The 26,059-nt window shown below is 46.0% G+C and overlaps 1 protein-coding gene across 9 annotated transcripts in view; it reads right to left on the reverse strand.

Annotated features, from left to right (window-relative positions):
• STXBP5 (syntaxin binding protein 5) overlaps window positions 1-26,059 on the reverse strand; it is a 282,257-nt gene that overhangs the window by 158,186 nt on the left and 98,012 nt on the right. The window lies entirely within an intron of this gene.

Consider the following 26,059-nt stretch of genomic DNA (forward strand, 5'->3'; position numbering starts at 1 on the left):
TTCAATAGTGGGATAATTTAACCTTCATTAGCTACAGTAATGTCCCCGTTGCCGACTAGACTAACCTGCCAACATTCATCAGCATCTTCAATTGGAGCGTCCTCACCTGATTCCTCCAATGATAGATGGTGGCAGGAGGTTGAACACCCACAGTCGTAAGAAAATTCTACCTGCCACAATATAACCACAGTGACCTTTCTTTGGAGCAAGAAATCACCTCCGACAAATGTTTTAAAACAGAAAATAAATGTAAAGGTTACTGCCACAAAAGAATAAAAGAGAGAAAATGGTCACGTTGTGTTTTAACGACTTTTGATATTTTACAAAATAACAAGTCAGGAGACGACGATGGTTCACGAGCGAGCAGTATTCAATGACAAAGGACGGACTATCAAGTCGATCGTCACGATCGTCACGATCATCGACGATTGATGCATCAAATCGGGACCATAATCAGTTATGAGGTTAGTTAGCTACACAATACTGAAAATTTGGTTCGATTCTGACAACTTTGAAAATTTGACCTTTGTGACATTGAAATGTCAAAACGAAGGTTACTGACCTTGAAATGAGATAGAAAATAATGTATCATCAGTTATGAAGTTAGTTAGCTACACAATACCGAAAATTCGGTTCGATTCCGACAACTTTGAAAATTTGACCTTTGTGACCTTCAAAGGTCAAAGGTCGAAGATTCTGAAATTTGCTGGAAAACTTGTATTTCATGATGTATGTGATAATATAAGATCATGTACGACATTTCACCCTATCAGGAAGTGAACAATGTAATAAAACCATCAAAAATCAACTTTCCTAAATTTTGTGACCTTATGACCATGACCTTGGGGCGAAAATGAAAAATCGAGCTTCGTGGGACTAGAAACATGACATTGGCCTAACCAAATACCGAAACCCCTGTCAGATTCCACCAACTCCCTCGGAGAAAATGTAGCTTGAAATTGATTACCTCCTAAAAAGACATCTTTTTTGGGCGTGGCTCCACCCACAATGGGCACAATACGCCCACTCTGGGCAGGACACAACTAGCTCATGATATCAACCTCCCACTCAAGTTTCATCAAGATCGGATGATATCATCGGGTAGTTATGCTGTGGACGGACAGACAGACAGACAGACACACACCCATGATATACAGACACATGATACATGATACATGATATACCCAGACAGACCCATGACATGACGAATATAGTGGTCACTCTGTTTGATAACTCGTGAACCAAAAAGGTTGAGATTGTGAGGCGAGAGGTGATTCTGCACCACCATGCAGTAGAGGAGATATTACTCTGTCCTTTTTAATCTTTTTCCTAACTGCACAAGACTGTTAATAAAGTGCTTCGATTGACTCGCTGTTCTAAAACATATTTCTCAAAGTAGAAAAATTAAATAAAGCAAAGTGCAAACAACAGATGCCCATTTTAAATCGTGCAACTTTCCATTCCCTCTTCAGAATGCCAATCTCTCCATTGGGTGAGAGTCACAAAGTAACACAACACCTTTTTTGTCACTTACATTTTTGTCCCCCGTCACACCGCGGAGCGAAAGGGGGACTATGGTTTTCCCCTCCGTCCGTGTGTGCGTGCGTAAGCGAAGGACCGAATTATAATTTGGTGTGTGGGTGCAACCCACGTCAAAATCCAAGATGGCCGCCGCCATGTATGTCTGAACCTTGTGAGCGGAATATGTTGAAAAATAAGCTAAGTACCAACTTCTAATCTGGTGTGTGGGTGTATCTAGGCATAAGGAAGAATCCTGTTGAAAATTGGGTCACCACGTAAAAATCCAAGATGGCCGCCGCCATGTATGTCTGAACCTTGTGAGCGGAATATGTTGAAAAATAAGCTAAGTACCAACTTCTAATCTGGTGTGTGGGTGTATCTAGGCATAAGGAAGAATCCTGTTGAAAATTGGGTCACCACGTAAAAATCCAAGATGGCCGCCGCCATGTATGTCTGAACCTTGTGAGCGGAATATGTTGAAAAATAAGCTAAGTACCAACTTCTAATCTGGTGTGTGGGTGTATCTAGGCATAAGGAAGAATCCTGTTGAAAATTGAGTCACCACGTAAAAATCCAAGATGGCCGCCGCCATGTATGTCTGAACCTTGTGAGCGGAATATCTTGAAAAATAAGCGAAGTACCAACTTCTAATTTGGTGTGTGGGTGTATCTCGGCATAAGGAAGAACGATATTGAAAATTGGGTCGCCACGTCAAAATCCAAGATGGCCACCACCATATATATGTCTGAACCTTGTGAGTGAAATATCTTGAAAAATAAGCGAAGTACCAACTTCTAATTTGGTGTGTGGGTGTACCTAGGCATAAGGAAGAATGCTATTGAAAATTGGGTCGCCACGTCAAAATCCAAGATGGCCGCCGCCATGTATGTCTGAACCTTGAGAGCGGAATATCTTGAAAAATAAGCGAAGTACCAACTTCTAATCTGGTGTGTGGGTGTATCTAGGCATAACGAAGAACGCTATTGAAAATTGGGTCGCCACGTCAAAATCCAAGATGGCCGCCTTGCGTCTTCCACTTTGTCAACTCACATCACTTCACCGACGGGGGACATCGGCGTAACGCTTGTTTTTTTTGCTTTTGTTGCAATGATGACACACTGTCAAGAAAGCTCAACAGAAGGGTGCCCACATCTAAGATGGTCCTCAAATCAGAGCGACGAAAATAAAACGAGAAAGTCAATGGTGCACCATCGCAAATCCACACGCTTCCCATCTAAAGCAAAAGCAAAGTGGAAAGATGGCAAAAAGTTCCATTGAGCCGAAATAAATCTTCTGTTTTGACCCCTGTAACCCCAAGTTTCCACCCACTGAGGCATGAATTTGTTGCTCTTTAACGAGAACCATTATCCCACCTTGTGGGGTCGGCCAGGGGAAGCTTGGCCCCAGTCATTCATGAACCGGCCTGGCTATGCCCGACGTTCGCCTAGTTAGGGCAGAAATTTGGAATTTGGCCATGGTTCCGGCATACTTGCCTACTCTTTGCGAAGGGCACCATAGGATCTTTAACGTCCTACAACAAATGCTGGAGACGAGACTCCCGGTTTATCGTCCATCCGAGGGAGGTTGCACACATTGATGAATCATCCTGCCTGTGAAACACCAGAATGACAGTTTATAGCTGGGTCTGTGTTCGAACACAGGCGAGACAGCTTAGAAGCAAGTGTGCGTACCTCGAGGCCATCCTGTCAGGCCCACTGCGGCATGAACCCGGGGTCAAATCTCAAAAATTATTACATATTTCATGTGTTCCCTAATGTTGATTGTATTTACAAAGTTTCATTAAAATGTTTTAAAATGTGTCTATAATTACTTTTTATGGTATTTGACCTTTTGACCCCACCACAGGCCAAAAAATGATATGTTCTGATACAATGATATGATATGATACAATATGATACAAAAATACATATGATACAAAATGATACAAAAATGATATGATACAAAAAACAGGCCAAATTCACCTTCTTGCCATGTGGTGATCATAACTAACAAGTTTGGAGAATTTCACTGCAACCGATCAGGAGGTGATAGCCTGACGTACAGACGTAGCCAATTACAATATCCCCCCTCCACCAATTTTTTTATTATTTAAGTCTATGCATTTGGGAAAAAACGAACAGTAGATGGGATCAGAAATGATTGCCCATATTTAGAGATGCTGAACTAAAGAAATAGTGATTTTAAGAATGGAAAGTAGATTTCAATGTGGATGCATCAGTAGATTTGCCTCCACCCATGTTACCATATTAACCTACTGTTATATTTGATCTCAATTAAAGGTTACATGAGAAAAAGCGCAAGAGAAAAAAAGGGAGACAAGTAGGAGAGTGGCAACAGATAATTCGAACTCGAGTTGTGGTCTCAAAAAATATTTTCAACTACATGAGTGCACCCGGCGTTGCCCGGGTTCTTTTTGAATGAATTTACTACTATAATTCAGCTTTTACTCGCGGCCGTAGAAGATTGACTACTTTAATTCAGCTCAGCTTTTAATTGCGAAATGGGCCCGGCCCGGCCTCGTCACCTACCCTATAACCTTCCCGGGGCCTGTCCCGACATTTTTGGTTCTTTTTGAATGAATTTGCGACTATAATTCAGCTTTTACTCACGGCTGTCGAAGATCGACTACTATAATTCAGCTCAGCTTTTAATTGCGAAATGGGCCCGGCCCGGCCTCGACCGGCCTCGCCACCTGGCCTGGGGCCACCTAACCTTCCCGGGGCCCGTCCCGACATTTTTTTGGTCAGAGGTTTCCTCCTGTCTTTCACCATTCAGGAGATTAGCACGTGCAGACAAACAAACAAACAAAAACTTTCTTTTATATATATATATATATAGAAGAGCATGTGACCTTTAACCTATTGACCCCAAAATCAAATCCATTCATCTTTGTATTGCAGTCAATACTTGTGCCAAGTTTGGTTGAAATCTCTTCAGTTATCATGTTATCGAAAAACCGATAACAGACGGAACAACTCAAAAACATAATGCCTTCAGCCCTCGGCTGCAGAGGCATAAAAAAGGTCTAACCATTCTCAAACTTGGCATTGAAGCCGAAACTCGACAAAACCATATTGCACTCGCAAATGAGGAATTTAGAGCCATAAAAGCCGAGGTTTCCAAAAATTTTTAATATTCTGGTCTCAAGTGAGAAGCGTTTGTCAAGCTTTTAAAAATACACCCACAAATCAGGCCACGGGAAAGCAAATCATACAAACAAAACATAAAAATACTATTTTCCATAAAAGCTGTCGGCAAAAGAAAAATGAGGGAGGGGGGGAGGGTGAAATCGCTATTTCTATCAGCAGGCACAATCATGAGTCAGAAGGTTCATTATAGAGACCGAGTGCCCTTTCCAAACAAATTGCACACCAAGCCTCATTTGACGAGTGACATTTTCTCCAATATTAATAACTGATATGAAGGTAAAAAAAAAAAAACATGACAAAACAAGGCCTTTGCACAAATCTCTCCCTCTCGAAAAACAGCGCCTTGGACAAAATATTTCGGCCGTGTCCCCAAAAAACCCCACACAAATAGGACCACTGTGAAAAGGATTTCTGAAGATCCCGTGCATGTTCAACATCTTTTGAGAGCATTAATAACAGAAACAAAGCCAAATCTCCAAAACAAAATGGAAGCTTCGATTTTTTTCACTTCAGGTAGAACTGCCGGTTAATGATCGCTAGTGTTCAAATGGATAACAAACTGGGGAAGAAATAAAGGACAATGGAGTAGCTGGGGGCTGTGAGAGACAGGGCCGGAGGAGCGTCATGGAGGCCTTGTTTCCACAAGCCGACGAGATGCGATCGTGGTGGCAAACATCAAGTCCAGCAGTCTGCCTCTCGTTTTCAATTTCCAAATATTTATATTGATCCTATAGATCAGAGGTTCTTAAACATTTCCCCTCCTCCTCCTCATCTTAAGCGTTGAGGAACCAGCTAAGACACATTTGATACGTGGGTAAACGAGAACATTCCTCAAGGTAGATTCACACAAATCGAGCGCGCACACACACACACACACACACACACACACACACACACACACACACACACACACACACACACACACACACACACACACACACACACACACACACACACACACACACACACACACACACACACACACCTCATTATGTATTTAATTATTTATTAATATATCCACATATATAGCTTTCGGTTTGGACTTTTTGCATAGTAAGCCCTTCATGCCAGCATTTTTGCACAAACCATAGTGTCCCCCCTGAAGTCTGCTCACGCCCCCCCCCTTCGGGGGGCACGCCCCCCCAGTTTAAGAACCACTGCTATAGATAAAGAGGTTGACGTGTTAGAAAAAAAAAATGTAGATCTTTCTCACTGACTCACTAACTGATATAAATGTTTAGTACCTTATATGTAAGGTAGAAAGCTAAAATTGTGCACACCGATGCAACCCAAAGGCAATATCCCAGAGGGAAAAAAAGTCAAAAGTCACAAAAGTCAGAAAATGTTCATAAACAAAAATATACACCAAAAAGAGTCAGACCGTTTGCTCACTGCAGGTCATGTGACCCAACATAATGGCATTTACACTGGAAGTGGTTCTTAGGCAATGGTAACAAGCACCTTTTCTATCTCTTATTTTAAAATTAACTTGAATTGTTTTTTGATTAAAATAATTAATTAATTACTTCTTTTTTTTTTCTTTTTTTTTTCATGAATGATGTATTTCCTTTTTTACGGCATAGCCAGTAATGCCATCTAGAACAGCGTTTGTCTGTCCGTATGTCCCCACAGACATTCACCAATCAATGCTGAGGATCTGCTCACATGACAAGGGGACAGTGTTTAGTAATCATTGCAGTTGCATATTCTACCAAATCATATTCGTCCTTGTCACACAAATTCAATCAATTCGTCGTTGTCACACACCCAACATGTCCACCAAATTTCGTCCGAATCGGTCCAAAACTTTTGAGATGTCCTTCTCACAGACAGACAAACCGACAGACAAACAAACAAAAAGATTAGAGATACCGCATTCCATAGGACTTTGTGGAACAAATCAAAAAGAGCAATCCTCTGGGGAAGGGCAGAATGTGCAGCATGCCAGTTGCCAAATTTGCCGAGCACCCGCTGAGCAGTAGTCGATCAATTTCAATCCATTAACTTTGGAACTAACGTGAACTGATACTTTTTGTCAGTCGAAGAACCTTCGAGCTATACTCGCTTCAAACCTTCGCTGCAAAGCGAGCTAAAAGCAGCAAACCTCGATGTGGAAGTCGCTTCGGCGGATCACACTTGTGCCGATTTTTATTACATCCATGACCATGTCCGTTTTGTCTATTGCTCAGCAGTTTTATCCAGGTCAGTGCACTTGGCCATGACACATTTCCTTATTTGTGAGAGACTTTTCCTCCTCCACCTCCACATAGTGCACAAAGCATGAAGTAGCATCCTATATGAAAATAAAAAAATTTCTCATTCAAGATTTCATATTGAAATCCCAAAATGAGTGTCAATTCAAAGGCTTTACTTTCTCGAAAGTAAATGCTGCCGAGGAGAGAACTCACAAAAATACAAGTTGGGTCACCGGATAAAGATCTGATTATTTATACTTTAGTACGAGTGCATTATTTGAACCAACTCTTCATCATCATCCCATGGTGGTGAGTCACAACCTCGGCCGGGAAAAAGGCTGAGGTTGGACAGTGCATTTGCGGGTTTTTTTGTGGGTATTATTATTATTTTTGGTTTACTAAGTTGACACTCATGTAAGCTAACACATAAAACATATAATAAAGGAATCAGGAGAAAAGAGAGGAGACAGAGGGAACCACAACACCAGTGGAGAACAGGGACATCGGGAGATCTGTGGAAGGAAGAGGGCTGGGCGGGGTACATGGGATAAACAAGATGGACACTACGAGGAATTTCAGGAAAGAAAACGGAATTTAAAGGGGGTCAAAAAATATGACATATGCTCAAGGCTCAAAACAAAAAATATGCTCAAGGTTTTGGATGGGGGAAGATAAGATATGGTGGTGAACAGCTGTTAAAGGCCTCGAGGAAGGAGTGAGATTGAAGAGAGTGTGGGACTTTGTTGGAAGTGGAAAAAAAGAGGGATGGGATAAATTAAAAGACGTTGAACAGAGGCGTCGTTTGACTTCTCTATTTGGGGGGGGGGGGGGGGGGGGAGTGGGAGGGGGGGGGGCAAGGGCTTAATATTAATAATGAGTAGCTCGGTCTAGCTTCCAAAATTACCGTTTGTTAGTTGAGTTACAGTATACGTGAAATCACAAACACATTTTACGTTCATTATATATTGTTACTCACGTTTAAATACGAGATGTTTTATCTTAACCCTTGGATGCAGTGATTGGGCCTCGGAGGCCGACAAGGTTTTTTTTGTTGCAAAAACGATGCTGTGCAATTTTTTTTTTTGAATGACCCTCATTTTCACCGACTTTCATGTTGTTACACAAAATTCAGTGACATAAATAAATAAAATTTTCATTCAGGCTCGTGGGAAAATCTTCATTCTTCACTTATAACCTGAAAATCCGAAACAAATGCAGGCCTGGGGCCTTCGAGGCCCCGCATAAATGTTGTTGTACTACTATGTTATATCATTATTTTCTCGATATGAGCCTCATTATATGCTCCTATAACTTGGTTACAAATAATTCAGTGACAAAAATTTAAAAATCAAAAAACTTTACACGAATACATTCGTGGGGCATCCGAGGCCAAATGGCTGCATAGGGGGAGGAATTTTGACAGTTGTGGACATCTACATTATAAATAAAAGGATTAGTGAATCATATTTTTTGACCAATTACTCCTCCATGAGCCTCAACCTTTTACAGAAAAAAAGTTGAAAAACCAAGAACAAAAAATAAATTTTGCAAGAAAAAAAAAAAAGCAAAGGATTCATTACTTGTATGGGATTCTTCCAACTAATAGGATCAATGATTCACATTTTCTGAGCAAATACACACCCATGAGCAATTTAGCATCGACTTGAATTGAAAAAGGATATTAAAGAAAAAAAATCTATAAAAAATAAAAAATAAAAACAACATCACACGAATACATCCGTTGGGCCTCCGAGGCCCAATGGCTGCATTTATGTAGGATTTTTGACACCTGAATCCAAGGGGTAATTGTAAACTCCTGAAAAAAATTAAGGTGGGGGGCATTGCCCTCCCCCCAATCTCCACCGGTGACGTTGAAACTTTGTGGTTGCACTCAGGGTGTGCAGGGGAATGTTCAACTTAAGATGGCCATCTCCAACTTTAAATCCCCCTCTCTCACCACCGCTGCTGTCGGAAGCAGATGTTTCTATTCGAGTCAGTAACATCACAAAATCGTTATTTAAGCTGTCTGGCTTGCATGCCACACCATTGTTGGATGCATGTCTTAGTACAGGCAATGGGAGCCTGGAATGCATGCCAAAAACGCCATTTCATTTTGCAGTCAAAACACCTTCAAAGCAAGTTGTGTTTTGAAGGTACTGTGACCTAAATTTAAACTTTTATAATTATGCACAAAAACAGGTAGAGTGTTTGAAAATACATCTGAGATGCAATAAAATAAGTAAGTGTCTCACTGGCTATATCGTATGAGCAAGTGCAAATTGCAATGGAAATGCTGATGACATGGGGCATCAGGTAAATGAAAACGAGCAAATATGGACCATGAAACAAAGCTAACTGGAACGGTACTCAGTAGAGTGCCGCACTGAATAGTTTACATTGTATGTCCCACTGATGAGCTGGATTTGCATCCTGACCGAAACTAAAATCTAATCGGCTTGTTCTTGTCACCTGCCAACTTATCCACAAAGTTTTGTCCGAATCCATCCACAACTTTTTGAGATATGCTACATTTCGTTTTTAGCCCCATCTCGCAACAGTGAAAAATCACTTTAAAATTATAGTATCTGGATTCGGATCCAGATCGTCACCAAATTTCATCAATTCGTCCTTGTCACACACACCCAACAATGCCAACATGTCCACTAAATTATGTCCGAATCGGTCTAACTTTTTGAGATATCCTGCTCACTGACAAAGAGACAAACAGGGGTGAAAACACAACCCCGCCCACCATTGGTGGCAGAGGTAACTATATTGATGCATCAGAAGTGACAAAAACATAGAAAACAAAATAACACACACATGCACACATACATACATATAATCATATGTTGAACAGCGAGGGCTACTCCTCAAACATTATATTACCATTTAAAGGATGTTATTTACAGTATTATATTAATTCTATGACATCTATACATAGCTTTATCTTAATTGCAAACCTTGAAACAGTTGTACACCTCAAGAACCTTATCCAATTATAAGCAATTGACAGATTTTCTGACTGCCTGGATGATCCGCCGGACTCATTTCTTTAATCGAGGTTTCGACCCTTTCAGCTGAGAACCTCCATAAACAGTGGGTCCACAACCTTGACCGTGGGTCCACATCAGCAAACACACATACACCTTGAGGAATCAACAAAGAGGAACACGTTTCTTGCTGCAATCAAATCAAGCCCAATGATAGACCTCAACCATGGTCGCAGGTGCACTTTCACCTAATCAATCATCCTTGTGTTGCAAAAGGGTTTCAAACAAAAATAAAATACTTAATCGACTGAATATGTGGAATGAACAGCAAATGGCACTTGGAAGAATTCCCCTTCAAGAATGAAAACAAAATCCGTATTTTCTTCCACTCCGGTTGATTAATTTTTCCGCATAAAATAACTACAACTAAATATTGGAGCAGATTCAATTCAACTCTCCAATGACTTGTAATTATTGCAGCACTGTGAAATGCCGAGGTGTAAAATTCCCATGGGTTTCAAACAGCATCGGCCACTCACATGTCCCATTAAAAAAATTGACGCATCACTGGCCGGAAGCAAGATATATGTTGCAAATGGGTTGCAAGATTTCGGTTGCAATTTTAACATTCATGGGATATTGCCAATAACGGCTTCACCGACCTTAATGCTAATCCCACGAACATCACAGGGTTGTTTAGAGCAAACCACATAATGTGCAAGTTCAGTTATTGTATGAATGAGCCAACCGAAATATTCCCACTTCATTTTTACAGGGTTGTATTAAGCCTTTTGGATAGCAAAATGGATTGCTAACAGAGTGCAACAACAAAGGACTTCTCAGCAATCTCAGCAAAGGACTTCTGCGACTCACTGGGATTGACACAATCTGTCAATTTCCTGACCCGGATCTCAGCCAATGGTGTATCTTCTCTTCTAGACTTGGTTATGACAAACTTCCCTGCTAATGTCTGCTGCTCTTCTTCTGCCCCAATCGGTTCTTCTGATAATAATAATAACAATAATGAAGGAGTCTTATATAGCCCCATCAAGCAGAGTAAACGACCGTCTTGACACCCTCGCTTTACATTATCATGCGAACGCACACACACCGCACACACATACACAAACATACACACACACAGACACACCTTCACTCTTGCCCTATTCCTCTCCCTCCCCATTCAAAACCCACAGATGTGTACTCCCCCTCCTCCTCCCCTCCCTCCCCCGCACATGTACACAGACATACTCTCGATCTCTGTCCCACCTCAAACCAAAGGGAAAACAGGACTTCGACTTTGAAAGACTTGTGAAACAGATAGGTTTTGAGGGAGGTTTTAAAGGCAGGAAGAGAGTCAACATGTCGAACAGAGGAAGGCAAGTCATTCCAGAGCAGAGATGCAGCAAAGGAAAAGGATTTCTCGCCAAACGACTTGGTGCTGGTGCGCGGCGGCTCTAAGGTCATAGAGTCTTCGCTTGAACGAAGCCGTCGCCGAGGTTCATAGAGAGTGAGCAAATCGGAGAGATAGTGAGGTCCCGTTCCACACAATGATTTATAACATAGTGTGCAAATTTTGTATTGCACACGAACAGAGACAGGCAGCCAGTGTAAAGATTCAAGAAGCGGAGTAACATGGTCATACTTCTTCGCCTTACAGACCAGACAAGCGGCAGAGTTTTGAACCTTTTGTAACTTATCCAAGAGAAACTGAGGGCAGCCAGCATACAAAGAATTACAATAGTCTAGCCTTGAGAGGACAAGGGCACAGACCAGAGTTAGAGCAGCTTGAGGAGTAAGAAAGTGGCGAATGGATGCGATCTTTCGCAGCTGAAAGTATGCTGATTTGCAAGTTTGAAGTACTTGCTTGGAAAATGTCATGTTACAGTCGAAAACCACACCAAGGTTCTTGGCCGACGAAACAAAGTTTACATCGGTTTCACCAACATGAATAGTGGTAGGAAGTGAACATTGTAGAGGACATCTGTGTGATCTTACAATCATAGACTCTGTTTTAGCATCGTTCAGCTGAAGTTTGTTTTGGGTCATCCACGCCTTCACGTCAGCAATACAGCCTTCTAACACTTCAACAGTGGGCACGATTTGTTAAATCGTGCTTCCTTTGTACAGCTGATTGTCGCCCACAAAGGCGTGGTGATCAACTGAATGTCTGGCAACAAGATCAAATAGAGGCTGAGTGTACAAAAGAAAGAGGATAGGTCCCAGGACTGAGCCCTGGGGAATGCCAAAGGAAAGCGGAGAAGGGGCTGATTTCTGGCCATTGACAACAACTGTTTGCACTCTATCAGTAAGATAGGACATCAGCCAAGAAAGGGGAGTACCAGTTATACCAAATGTGATTTCAAGGCGACGAATTAAGACACTATGGTCAATCGTGTCAAAGGCGGCAGACAAGTCCAAAAGAGCAAGAACGGAAACCTTACCACAGTCAAGAGAGGTCAGAAGATCATTGGTTATTCTTAGGAGAGCGGTCTCGGTGCTATGGCCTGGTCTATATGCTGACTGGCGAGAATTGAAAAGATTATTTGAAACTAGATGGTCATTCATCTGTGATAGCACAATTCTTTCTGTGATCTTTGACAGGAAAGACAGGTTGGAGATAGGACGGTAATTTTTCATGTCGTTAAGGTCAAGGGTGGGCCTTTTAAGAAGTGGTTTAAGTGATCATGTGCTTGTTAAAGTGGACATCTCTCTGGCCATTCTCAGAGAGCCTCCTCAGCATCGCCGAGGCTGGCATTTCACTCAGGCCGACTGGCACGGTCTTCAAGCAGCCATCAATCATCTGGACTGGTCTCCCATCTCCACTGCCTCTGACATCAATTCTTCCTGGGAATTCTTCCAAAGCAAACTGCTCTCTCTCATGCACAGATTTATCCCATCTCGCCTTCAGTTGTCTTACCCTTCCTCCCGTCCATGGTACACTGAATCTTGTGGTGAGGCAGTTGCCCTGAAACAACTTGCCTTTGCCTCTTGGAAGGCTAATCCAACTGAAGGCAATCTCAGTTCCTTCCACCAAGCTCGGAACAAGTGTGTGTCTACCCTCAGGAGTGCCAGGAAGCACTATCTCTCCACACTCAAGAATGAACTCTCAAACCTGTCTCCTTCCACCATATCCTGGTGGCGTCTGGTCAAATCCGTTTCTGGTGTTTGTTCCCCCTCCATCCCCTCCCTTACCTCAAATGGCGACACAGTTGACACCGCACGTGACAAAGCCGAATGCCTCAACTCTGTGTTTGCCTCAAAATCTTGTGTCCCAAACCCATCTCTCTCTGTTCCCACCTTACCCAGTCGAACCCAACTGCTCCTGGACTCTGTGTCCTTCTCTCCTGACAAGGTGGAGTTTTTGTCAAACCTCGACTCTGATTCTGCAACTAGACCAGACGGCATCAGCCCACGGCTCCTAAAATCCTGCTCTGCCGCTCTATCTCACCCTCTCTTTTGCTCAAGGTCATCTGCCAGCATCCTGGAAATCAGCAAACATTACCGCTTTACACAAAAAAGGTGCAAAAACAGATCCTTGCAACTACAGACCAATCAGCCTGCTCCCAATTATCAGCAAAGTCATGGAATCCATCATTGCTTCGGATATCAAATCCTTCCTCTTCTCCAATGGCTTGATCTCCGATCATCAATTTGGTTTCAGACCAGGTCACCCTACTCTGGACAAGCCGCTACTGCTGTCTCAACAATGGATGGAGGTCCTCAATGCCAAACAGGAAATTAGAGCTGTCTCCCTCGACAAATCACGTGCCTTCGATACTGTCTGGCACCCAGCTCTGCTCACCAAAACTCTCCTCCTATGGTATCCATGGAAATCTCCATGCATGGCTTGCGGACTTCCTCTCTGGCTGTAGTCAACGTGTGGCCCTGAATGGATTTCTCTCATCTCCCCTTCCTGTTCAGGCTGGAGTTCCCCAAGGCAGTGTTCTGGGCCCTGTGCTTTTTCTGGTCTTTATCAATGATCTCTCCGACTCTCTGGAAAATCCTCTTTATCTCTTTGCTGATGACCACTCTCTGCCGCTCCATTCCTCATCCCTCAGATCGGCAGTCTGCAGCCTCCTCACTCTCTGAAGACCTGGACAAAATCACAGACTGGGCAAACAAGTGGAACATGTCTTTCAATCCTGACAAATCTCACACTCTTACGATGTCTCTCCGAAAAGACCGACTGGACAACCCACCCATCCACTTTCTGAATAATCCTCTCCAAGAAGTTCTGTCACTCAAGCTTTTGGGTCTCACTATCTGCCATGATCTTTCCTGGGAAAACCACCTTTCAAATCTGGCCTCCAAAGCCAGTCGCCGACTGGGCATCCTCCGTCGTGCGAAGTCCTTCCTTGGCACACCTGAGCTCCTCACCACATACAAGGCTTTCATCCGCAGCTCAATGGAATACTGTTCTCCCCTCTGGGCCGGTGCTCCTGCCTCACACCTAGCTCGTCTTCACGCTGTTGAAACCAAAGCGTTCAGAATCATTGGAATCTCCCCTGATGGAGCTACCTCCGAGGACCTTTCATTCACTCACCGCAGACAGGTTGGTGGTGTTTCTGTCTTCGATCGACTCCTCTCCGGGCTTGCTCCTCCAGCTCTCTCTGGGCTCTGTCCCCCAAATATTCCTACAGGTCGCACAAGATCTGCTTTTTTTTTTTTTTTTTTTTTTTTGTATACAATATCGAGGCTCGTGAAAGAGCGAACATTAATCACACATAAAGACAAACCGACACATAAAACATATAACATAGGGAGCGGTAGACAAGATGGGGAGAGAGGGGGGAGGACACAAACACAACATTTGAGAGCAGGGACCGAGAGACATGGAGACATCGAGAGATCTGAGAGAGGGCGAGGGCTTTGGGGGGGGGGGGGGCGTGGGAAGGGGGCAGTGGGAGAGGTATAAAACATATGGACACTGCCAGGACTTCCAGGAAAGAAGTTGGAATTTCAAACAAGGTGGATCTGGGGTGAATTAGCGGGGGTAGAAAAGATCAAGGTTTTGGATGGGGGAAGATAAGAGATGGTGGTGAACAGCTGTTTTAAAGACCTGGAGGGAGGAGTGGGATTGAAGGGAGTGAGGGAGTTTGTTCCAGAGGCGGGAGAAAAGAGGAATGAAAGAGTGAAGGTGAGCGGAGAGCCGAGATTTCGGCAGTTTAACCATCAGAGGGTTGCTGGCAGATCTTGTGCGACCTGTAGGAATATTTGGGGGACAGAGCACAGAGAGAGCTGGGGGTGCAAGGCCGGAGAGGAGTCGGTAGAAGACAGAAAGACCACCTACCTGCCTGCGGTGAGTGAGTGAAAGGCCCTCAGAGATAGCTTCATCGCGGGAGATTCCAATAATTCTAAAAGCTTTGGTTTCAACAGCGTGAAGCCGAGCTAGGTGTGAGGCAGGAGCACCGGCCCATAGGGGAGAACAGTATTCCATTGAGCTGCGGATGAAAGCCTTGTATGTGGTGAGGAGCTCAGGTGTGCCGAGGAAGGACTTCGCACGACGGAGGATGCCCAGTCGGCGACTGGCTTTGGAGGCCAGCTTGGAAATGTGGTTTTCCCAAGAAAGATCATGGCAGATAGTGAGACCCAAAATCTTGAGCGACAGAACTTCTTGGAGAGGATTGTTGAGAAAGTAGATGGGAGGGTTGTCCAGTCGATCTTTTCGGAGAGACATAGTAAGAGTGTGAGATTTGTCAGGATTGAAAGACATGTTCCACTTGTTTGACCAGTCTGTGATTTTGTCCAGGTCTTCAGAGAGTGAGGAGGCAGCAGACTGCCGATCTGAGGGAAGAGGAATGGAGCGGCAGAGAGTGGAGTCATCAGCAAAGAGATAGAGAGGATTTTCGAGAGAGTCAGAGAGATCATTGATGAAGACCAGAAAAAGCACGGGGCCCAGAACACTGCCTTGGGGAACTCCAGCCTGCAACCCTCTTATGGTTGAACTGCCAAAATCAAGACTCTGCTCACCTTCACTCCTCTTTTCTCCCGCCTCTGGAACAAACTCCCTCACTCTCTTCAATCCCACTCCTCCCTCCAGGTCTTTAAAACAGCTGTTCACCACCATCTCTTATCTTCCCCCATCCAAAACATTGATCTTTTCTACCCCCGCTAATTTCACCCCAAATCCACTTTTTTGAAATACCAACTTCTTTCCTGGAAGTCCTTGGTGTCCTTGTGTTTATACTTCTCCCACCCCCCCCCCCCCTTCCCATGCCGCCTCCCCCTCCCCCCACACATTCCCGATGTCCCTGCTCTCAAATGTTGTGTTTATGTGCTTCCCCTTTTCTCCCCATCTTGTCTACCACTCCCCTTTTTATATACTTTGTTTGTTTGTCTGTTTGATTTGTTTGTGTGATAAATGTTAGCTCTTTCACGAGTCTCGATTATGTATACCAAAAAAAAAAAAATACAAAAAAATAAACCCCATCGAATGCTTTCTCCAGATCAGCAAACCCAAGAAACAACTTCTTCCTCTTCTCCATGTACTTCTCCTGCAACTGCCTCACAATAAAAAGCGCGTTTGTCGTTCCTCTTCCTGGCATAAATCCAAACTGCATTTCGTCGATCTTCACTTTCTTCCTTATCCTCCTCTCCAACACCCTTTCCAATACCTTCATTCCATGCTCCAATAACTATCGCTCGGTACGAGCCACACTCCAGAGGGTCACCTTTCCCCTTGTACGGAGAGACAAAGGTACTCAGTTCCCAATCCAATGGAATGTGCCCTTCTTTCACCACCAGATTACAGATCTCTGTCATTCTCTTCACACCCCAACTTCCTGCTGCCTTCAACATATCTCCCACAATATAGGCCCTCCCGCTTTTCTACTCTTCATTGCTTTTATCGCTTCCTCAACTTCCTTCTCAGTTATCTTCTCTGCCGGTCCTAAAACTGGGTTACTCTCTATGTTGCCATCCCATTCATTCTCTGTATTCAACAGCATTTCCATATATCTTTTCCATCTTCCTTTAATTCCATCTGGGTCCACAACGATTTGTCCCACTTCATCCTTCAAGCAACTCACCCCCGTACGCAGTACACATATATAGATGTGTACATATACATATATATAATTATATATATATATATATATATATATATATATATATATATATATATATATATATATATATATATGACATCATGTGTGTATATATACATATATATATACAGTATATATATTGTTACAGATACGACTTTGATGGTATGGTGGGCCGAGCGGGATGGCCGCCGTATCCGTACAAGTTACCCGATTGTGCCCGAATGTTAACTAATCGCGCTACGCTGGCTCAATAGGAAAGAGAAGACACGCGGCTGGGTTATAATGACACAATACGACACCAGGGGTTCAGTTCTCAAGTATATTCGTACGGAAAAAGGTTAGATTACAAGGACAAGAGGGAAACATAGGAAGGTGGGCACTTAAACACACTCTTATATTAACCCTAGACAGACCACAGATAAACGGGACAAGGCTCACTCACACGGGGTTTGATGGCCAGGAAAGCGGCAGTCGATGGCTCAGGTGCACCTGGCTCAGGGACAGAATCGCGTACGTTGGTGTCCAGCAGATGCGGGGAGGTCGCTCAGCGCTCGTGGGTCGCGACTTTGGTGGAGATGCCGGGGAGGTCGCTCAGCGCTCGGGAGGGTGGCGTCTTGTCCTTCCAAGCTCGGGGCGCATCTGACGTCACGTCCGGCGCGGGGCCGCGCATATCCGGCGGGGAGTCACGCCCTCGCTCGCCAGCCCCGCCCCACACGGCATCGGCCCATGGCCTCCCATTGGGCGCGGGGGTCACCGGCTCCGCCCCCGACGAGGGGCCGACAGGGAGCCCCCTTCCGGGCAACCCCGTCGAGCACATGTTCAATGGCGGCCAACCGAGCCGGAGTGAGGACGCAAAGCCGCTGTTGTTGTGGTTGTTGTTGGAGCTTGAGATGATGGGAAGAGATGCGGAGAGGTATGGGGAGGTCCTAAACTTCCTAACAGGTGCCATATAATCACATTCTGGTGCAACGAAGAGTCATAATTAATGGAAACAAGTCCTTAACTGACATAGATTAAGAATAACTAGCAAGATGTCCTATAATTGTCTACGTGTGGTGCGGGGGACCTGGGCACGACATTTAATGGGGGGATGAAGGGGAAGATCGGCTCTAATGGGTGTTGTTTACAGACAATGGGACTAGGGAATGGGGTAAGGGAGAGTTGGGGAGTATCGGAGAAAATAGGGGAATATTTACAAGCGGATATGGAGGCCAAATTCCATATTCGCAACATTGCACCCTTCTCTACCCTCGGGGCGTCCCGACCCGATAAATTTTTACCTACTTTAGTGTGGCACGCAATGTAGTTCCCTCTACTATTAACTCTACCCTGAGTGCGACAGTTTTACAGATATTCACAAATGAGTAAATATGTCCCCCTGCGACGTTGCACCCTTCTCCTCACAGAAACACACCCACAGGATAACCGAATCCGGAAAGAATTCTCAAACTAAACATACAGCCGGTAGGGAGCATTATTTACAAGACTACGCTGATATCTACACTACGATCCAGGACCTGTCTTTGGAGGAACACATGCAGATGTTATGCATAGAGAGAGCGCGCTTGCCAACATCGATACACCAACCCACGAGTGCTCTGTGGCCGACGGCCTTTAATAACGTGCAGAGCACCCTTTCCCGAGCATCAACAGCACCACCCCACCACCAATCGGTGCAGTCACCATTGTTCATTGGAATAAAAATAAATGCGACAACCCCTAACCCTGCAGGTGTCTCTTGCTCTTCTTGTGGTGCACTTGGTGTTTAACTAAAAGTGGTTCACCTGTATGGCATAGGTGCCACGTTGACCCATAGGTCCATCCCCGGGTGGTGCTTGGCCGCAAACGAACTGCGGTCCATTGTGGGTGGCCACAAACATTGCGGTCCATATGGTGTACCGATCCAGGCAGCGAACAGCGAAAGTGCAGGCCCACAACTGCGTCGCCAGCACCTCTCTCTCCTCTCTCTCTACCCCAAAGCCAGATCCTCGGAGGTGGGAGACAACAGAAGAAACAAGTGAGTAAGGTGGTAAGGGCGCAAAAGTGCACGCAATACAAGATGATGCACACTGGGGGCACATGGGAACCAGGTGAGACAGGTACGTTCCTATCGTACGCCCCCCCCCACCAGGTAACCTACATGGCCCCTCCCTTACCCCTTACTGCATCCACACAACACAACACTACTCATAAACATCTACTTTACAAATCAACAAACATCCCTACTGTCTTCCCCGTTCCTCCCATATACCAAATTCGTCTTCTCTCCCTCCTAACCAATCAAATTTGCCATTTTCAACTCTCATCAAAATTTGCCATCTCCAACTGCACATCAAAATTTGCCATCACCAATTCATCATCAGTCCCTCCTAGGGAGGGAGAGATGGAATCACCCCAATGTCTCATCCACGTCGTGATGCGTCTCACAAATCCACAGCAATTTCATTTCCTGCACAAAACAAAGAAAACACAGGTGTGGAGTCATCATCATCACCACAGGTAAGTGGCTGCGTATGGTGCGACAGGTTCTTCAATCCTAACTATTTCCTAAATGACTTTAACAACTTTACACTACCCGGGGTCTCTCTCCGGCCAAACCATTGGCCCTCTTACACTATGGGTTCTAAAAAACCAATTCCCATTGGCCAAACTGTGGTGCTCTTCAATTTGGGGTCTCACTCCCCCGATTCATCTCCCGGTGCCCTCGTACAATTTCTGGGCTGCGACGTGTACCTCTCCCAGTGGGTCTACCCACCTGCACACCTCCACCACTGCAGTTGCCTCCGAGCTTACCTGCTCCTTACCCTAACCTAACTACCTGGGGAAGGCCCTCTGGCTCTCTCCCCACTCCGTGCCCTCTCTGGCACTGGGCTGCCCGATCCACACCCGGGATCCTCAGGCACCCACTCACAACTACCGGCTCCCAGAGCCCACCTGCGGCCTCACCTGACCGACATCCTCACAGTGGTGGAGTGCCCAACCAACTACACACACTAACAGGCTACACGCCCAGCCATTTCCACAACACTAATGCACCCATTCACAACACCATTCTGCAACCGCACCACAAATGCCAATATCCAACCACAATTTACCTGCACCCTCTACCTAACACTTACACTACCCGCCCCGGGTGCTCGTGAAAGGGGTCCACTCTTCCCCCATCCACACCTTCGCACCATGCACACCACTCCGTACCACTTACTCCAACTCTCTCCACACACCTGTACTTGCACACCTGTGCTCTCACACCTGGTGCCACCTGCACCCTTCTCTCCCCAAGCGCATTCGCGCTGATCCACACACTCACTACTCATACACTGCTCCACACACCTGTCCAGTTGCACACCTGTGCAATCACACCTGTTCAATTCTCACACACACGGCATCATCTCAGCTAACTACTCCCTTCTGAAACTTGCGCTTCCCAGTCGTCCCTTTAAACTATTGCGCTCCCACGTCATTATCATCCATACTAATCTACCTGCGTCCCCACTACAGGTATCAGTCACTAACTAACCTTAACGTTACCTAATGTCATCTTCGCTAGATCCCTACCAATATCCTAACCCACCCGGGCTAGTTTTCACTGCCATACACCCCATAAACTATAGCGCATTTGCCCCACCGCATGGGAAGGGTGGCAGATTTGCCATCCCACCCCATCGGGGGTCTCTCACTACCAATTTTGCACATCAAATTTCAACAAATTAAAAATTTGCCAATCATCTGCCAATCACTGTACTGCCAATCCCTTGCCAATCATCAAATTTTGCTTTTCTCTAATTTTGGGTCCAAAACACTAACCTCATCACCCAGTCTACTCACTAATACCTCTCGGTGCGCCAATCCCTGTCCAAAGCCCGGCTTCGTAAAGCCAAGCAATGGATGCTGGTTGTTTTGTGCCAGCGGCTGGATGCGTCCGGCACTCGGTGCAGGGACGGGGGCTTACCCGGGCCGAGATCCCACGCATCACCTCGGCGTGGAGCCATCCAATGTCCCGATCTCGACCTGCCGGCACGTCTCAACAAAACGTGGTCGCCATAACGACCCTTCCTATCGGGCTGCCAGCTCCGCCTAGTGGAGCACGGACGCGGCCGTCCAAAGCGAGGCCCAGCACGCACCGAGGGCCCGATTCGGCTATAAGTCGTTCTCAACTCTACCCCATCTAACGTCGATGCTTCACCTGGACGCTTACACCCCGCAGCCCGTTCCTTGCTCACACATCCAGCTGTGCCCATGCTCCTCGTACCCTTCCTTACACACCCAGGTACACCCATTCCACTCACAGCCTTGGTCACACACCTGACCACCGAACACTTTGGCACACATTCGTTGGTCGCACACCTCACCAATACACCGCTTCGCACCCCCTCCTCGGTCACCTCCTCTGTGACAATCACAGGTGTGCCCTCATTCGCACACCCAACCACGTGCCTCACCACCAACTCCAGCGTGCATTCCCACTCACGCTCTACCATTCCAGGTGTGCATCCTTCCATCCCAGGTGTACATCCTCGCTCACCTGTCACAACTAACTCACGCTCCATGTCACTCTCACTACTTTCACCTCCATTCCTGACAGCGCACTCACCCTTACTCTTGACAGCGCACTCTTTCCTCATGCACCTGTCCGTCACACACCTTTCTCGCGCACACTCTTGCGTGACACCCTCTGTAACACTCCCCACAGGTGTGCATTCTTCCTTGCCTTTGACAGCGCACTCTTTCCTCAGGCACCTGTCCGTTACACACCTTTCTCGCGCACACTCTTGCGCACACTCTCCCGTCACACCCTCTGTAACACTCACCACACCACGCTTCCATGTGCTCCCTCGCACACGCGCTACGACCGACTCACTCCCGCCAGCACACTCACTCCTTGGCACGCACTTTTTCCTCACACACCCCAGAGTCGGACTTTCTCGCACACCTCCTCTTTCGCACACCAGACCTGTCGCACACTTCACCAATGGCCTCTCACGAACACCCGGGTCTATCTCGACCCCCAAGCTTCTTAAATCCCCTGGCGCATCATACGCACGACCATATTGGTCACCACTTACACCGGGTCCTCTTCCTCTTCGCTTCTCCTCCATCACCTGCGAATCCCTCATCCGGTTAATGAGCACATCACGATCCAAACACAGACTTTGGACCAATTCTTTTATCTCCTCTTTTATCTCTTTGTTATCCCCTCTCCGTCGCTTCTTAATTTCGCTCACCCCTTCTTCCACTTCTTCTAATTTGTGCCTCACCTCTTTTATTCCCCGGTACGTCTCCTCAAGCTCGTCCTCCAAGGCTACCTTGACCGTTTCCATGTGCGTCCTCACCTGCCGGTCCTTCGTCTCCATTACCTCTATCACCTCGTCCAACCTCGTTGTCAGTCCCTCACGTACCATCTGACATTCCCTCTTCGTCGCTACCAAGTCATCCTTTAGTTCCTTCTGTGTCGCTTTCAACCCTCCTAATACCGCAGTGTTCCTTTGAACCTGCTCCACTAACTCCGTTTGTCCCACCGTCAGCTGCTCCACCTCCTGCGTCAGGTCCTCTATGCCCCCTTGTAACTTTACAGTCGCCTTTCTCACCTCCTTTTCCATGTGCTCCTCACAGTGCCTCACCTCCTCGCGCACTCCTCCGACCTCCTCACTCACTCCTCTTCTGATCTCTTCTCCCATCACTTGCATCTCCTGCCCAGATGCCACCCTCATCTGCTCCATTTCCTCCCTGTGAGCATCCAGTTTGGTTTCTACCCCCATTCTGACCCCCTCTATCTGCTGCCCCATTTGGTTAACTTCCCTTTCCGCTTGGTCCCTCATGTCCCTCAATTTGCCTTCCATACTGTTTTCTAACCCCTCTAACCCTTTTTGCATCCCTTCCATTTGATTCTCTTGAGCGGCCATTCTGTTTTCTACCCCCATTAACCCATTTCTCACCTCTTTTATCCCGTTGTCTAACCCCTCAAAATTATTGTCTAACTTCCCAAATTTCTTGTCTAACTCCTCAAAATTATTGTCTAACTTCCCAAATTTCTTGTCTAACTCCTCAAAATTATTGTCTAACTTCCCAAATTTCTTGTCTAACTCCTCAAAATTATTGTCTAACTTCCCAAATTTCTTGTCTAACCCCTCACCAGTACCCCTCGCTTCGTCCCTCATTACCCCCATTTGGCCCTCTAATCGCTCACCCTGAGCATCCATCCGGTTCCCCATTACCCCCATTTGGCCCTCTATTCGCCCACTATCAACCCTCATTTGGCCCTCCATCCTATCCATTTTTGCATTCAGTTGGGTCAAGAATAATCTGAGGTCAAACCCGGTTTGCCCAGCGTCCCCAGCCGCCACCGCAGGCTCGCCCTCCGCGGCGCCGCTATTTTGGGACCCTTCAACCACGTGAGCGAGCGCGCCATTTTGCGCGCCCGCTACTTCGTGCGTGACGGCGCTATTTTGCGAACCTGCCGCCCTCACTGCTTCGCTCTCCTCATGTCCCTCATTTTGGTCCTGGATCGACCCTACCTCACTCTCCCCTACCGGACCCCAGCCGTCTTGATCCGCCATAGCGCGACTTGCAAAATTCGAGTTTCGTAAAACAAAACAAATTTCGGCCGCTCCAAATTTTGACCAAATTTTTTTTTTCCTCTATTCGTTTTTTTTTTTTTTTCTTCAAAATTTGGTCGGGCCTCGAATCTCACTCCCGACACCAATTGTTACAGATACGACTTTGATGGTATGGTGGGCCGAGCGGGATGGCCGCCGTATCCGTACAAGTTACCCGATTGTGCCCGAATGTTAACTAATCGCGCTACGCTGGCTCAATAGGAAAGAGAAGACACGCGGCTGGGTTATAATGACACAATACGACACCAGGGGTTCAGTTCTCAAGTATATTCGTACGGAAAAAGGTTAGATTACAAGGACAAGAGGGAAACATAGGAAGGTGGGCACTTAAACACACTCTTATATTAACCCTAGACAGACCACAGATAAACGGGACAAGGCTCACTCACACGGGGTTTGATGGCCAGGAAAGCGGCAGTCGATGGCTCAGGTGCACCTGGCTCAGGGACAGAATCGCGTACGTTGGTGTCCAGCAGATGCGGGGAGGTCGCTCAGCGCTCGTGGGTCGCGACTTTGGTGGAGATGCCGGGGAGGTCGCTCAGCGCTCGGGAGGGTGGCGTCTTGTCCTTCCAAGCTCGGGGCGCATCTGACGTCACGTCCGGCGCGGGGCCGCGCATATCCGGCGGGGAGTCACGCCCTCGCTCGCCAGCCCCGCCCCACACGGCATCGGCCCATGGCCTCCCATTGGGCGCGGGGGTCACCGGCTCCGCCCCCGACGAGGGGCCGACAGGGAGCCCCCTTCCGGGCAACCCCGTCGAGCACATGTTCAATGGCGGCCAACCGAGCCGGAGTGAGGACGCAAAGCCGCTGTTGTTGTGGTTGTTGTTGGAGCTTGAGATGATGGGAAGAGATGCGGAGAGGTATGGGGAGGTCCTAAACTTCCTAACAGGTGCCATATAATCACATTCTGGTGCAACGAAGAGTCATAATTAATGGAAACAAGTCCTTAACTGACATAGATTAAGAATAACTAGCAAGATGTCCTATAATTGTCTACGTGTGGTGCGGGGGACCTGGGCACGACATTTAATGGGGGGATGAAGGGGAAGATCGGCTCTAATGGGTGTTGTTTACAGACAATGGGACTAGGGAATGGGGTAAGGGAGAGTTGGGGAGTATCGGAGAAAATAGGGGAATATTTACAAGCGGATATGGAGGCCAAATTCCATATTCGCAACAATATATATATACTGTATATATAAGTATATATATGTCTATGTACATACATTTTAATTAATTTTTTTTAAATTCCATTAAAAAAAAAAAATCCACTTTGAGATTATGGGGTATTATGTGTAGACGACAAAAAAAAACCATCTCAATTTAATCCATATGAAATTCAGGCTGAAACACACCAAAATGTGAAAAAGTCAAGGGGTGTGCATACTTTCTGAAGGCATTATATTTAGCTGTGATATTAAATTCATTTTCACAGAAATTTTAATTATGCACCTCTATTGCACACCTCTAACATCCCACAAATGTTTCATGGGGAAAGCACCACAAAAGTGAAAATAACCCAAACATTAATTCAAATAAAGGAACAGCTTTTATATGGCTCTTTTCCACTGTTCCAACCCAGTTAAGAAGCTGCAAGAGAACATGATACAGCACAATCCAAATGATGGTTGATGCAATGCAAAAATAATGATGAAAGCTCCGACATGTTACAGGCTGCTATTACTCCAAGGCACTGAACTTGCAGAACAAAATGTGCCAAAAGACGATACACAAACTGCCCTTTGAGCTCATCACCACCACCATCACCACTACCACCACCACCACCACCACCCACCTCCCATCCACAAAGCAGAGCTGCAGGCCACCAGATGGTTTTTGTCTATTTTCCAGAACTGTATGCATGTAGACTCAAATTTATACCTTTTAAACCAGCGTGTCTGCTTGGATAAACCACAGACGATTGCTGCAACATCCAGTTCAGAAAGGTAAATGTTGACTTTGCATGTTACAAGACAGGAATACATTCCCAATTTCATCCCGTTAGCCAAGCATAAAGTACCAGATCCCACACAAAAGGCAGAAGCACCAAAAATAGCTAATGAAGCAGCAACACACGACCAGATGTGCATCAGGAACTGCCTTGAATGCAGCAATTAGCGTGCACATAATCCTTGCCTGGACTATTTTGCAAACAGCGTGGCAGAGTGGGGTGCGACCAGGATATACAGATTCGTGGGCTGCCGGCAATCAAGGGGGGGGGGGGGAGAGGGGAGGGGGGAGGGGCCCAATCGAGTCTCTGTGAGGTCACAAACTCAGGCATGACAAGGCCTGCCAATCAGACATCATAAAAGAGTACAGTTTACCCGAGCAAAGTCGGCTCACACCAACACACATGATGCCACCTTATTGTAAAGGAAAACAGGGATCAGAATTGAGTGCGAGACAGGTCTGGCCATATGAGGTGGAGAATTGTAAGATTTTGATTCTCGTTGGCAGTGCCAGTGGTTATTCGACCAGCCTTGGGAGAATCACTGCCATTTTCGCCTGTGCCTC

Source organism: Myxine glutinosa, chromosome 14 (genome assembly GCF_964187855.1).
Source record: "Myxine glutinosa chromosome 14, kmMyxGlut1.1, whole genome shotgun sequence".
NCBI classification, from domain to species: domain Eukaryota; kingdom Metazoa; phylum Chordata; class Myxini; order Myxiniformes; family Myxinidae; genus Myxine; species Myxine glutinosa.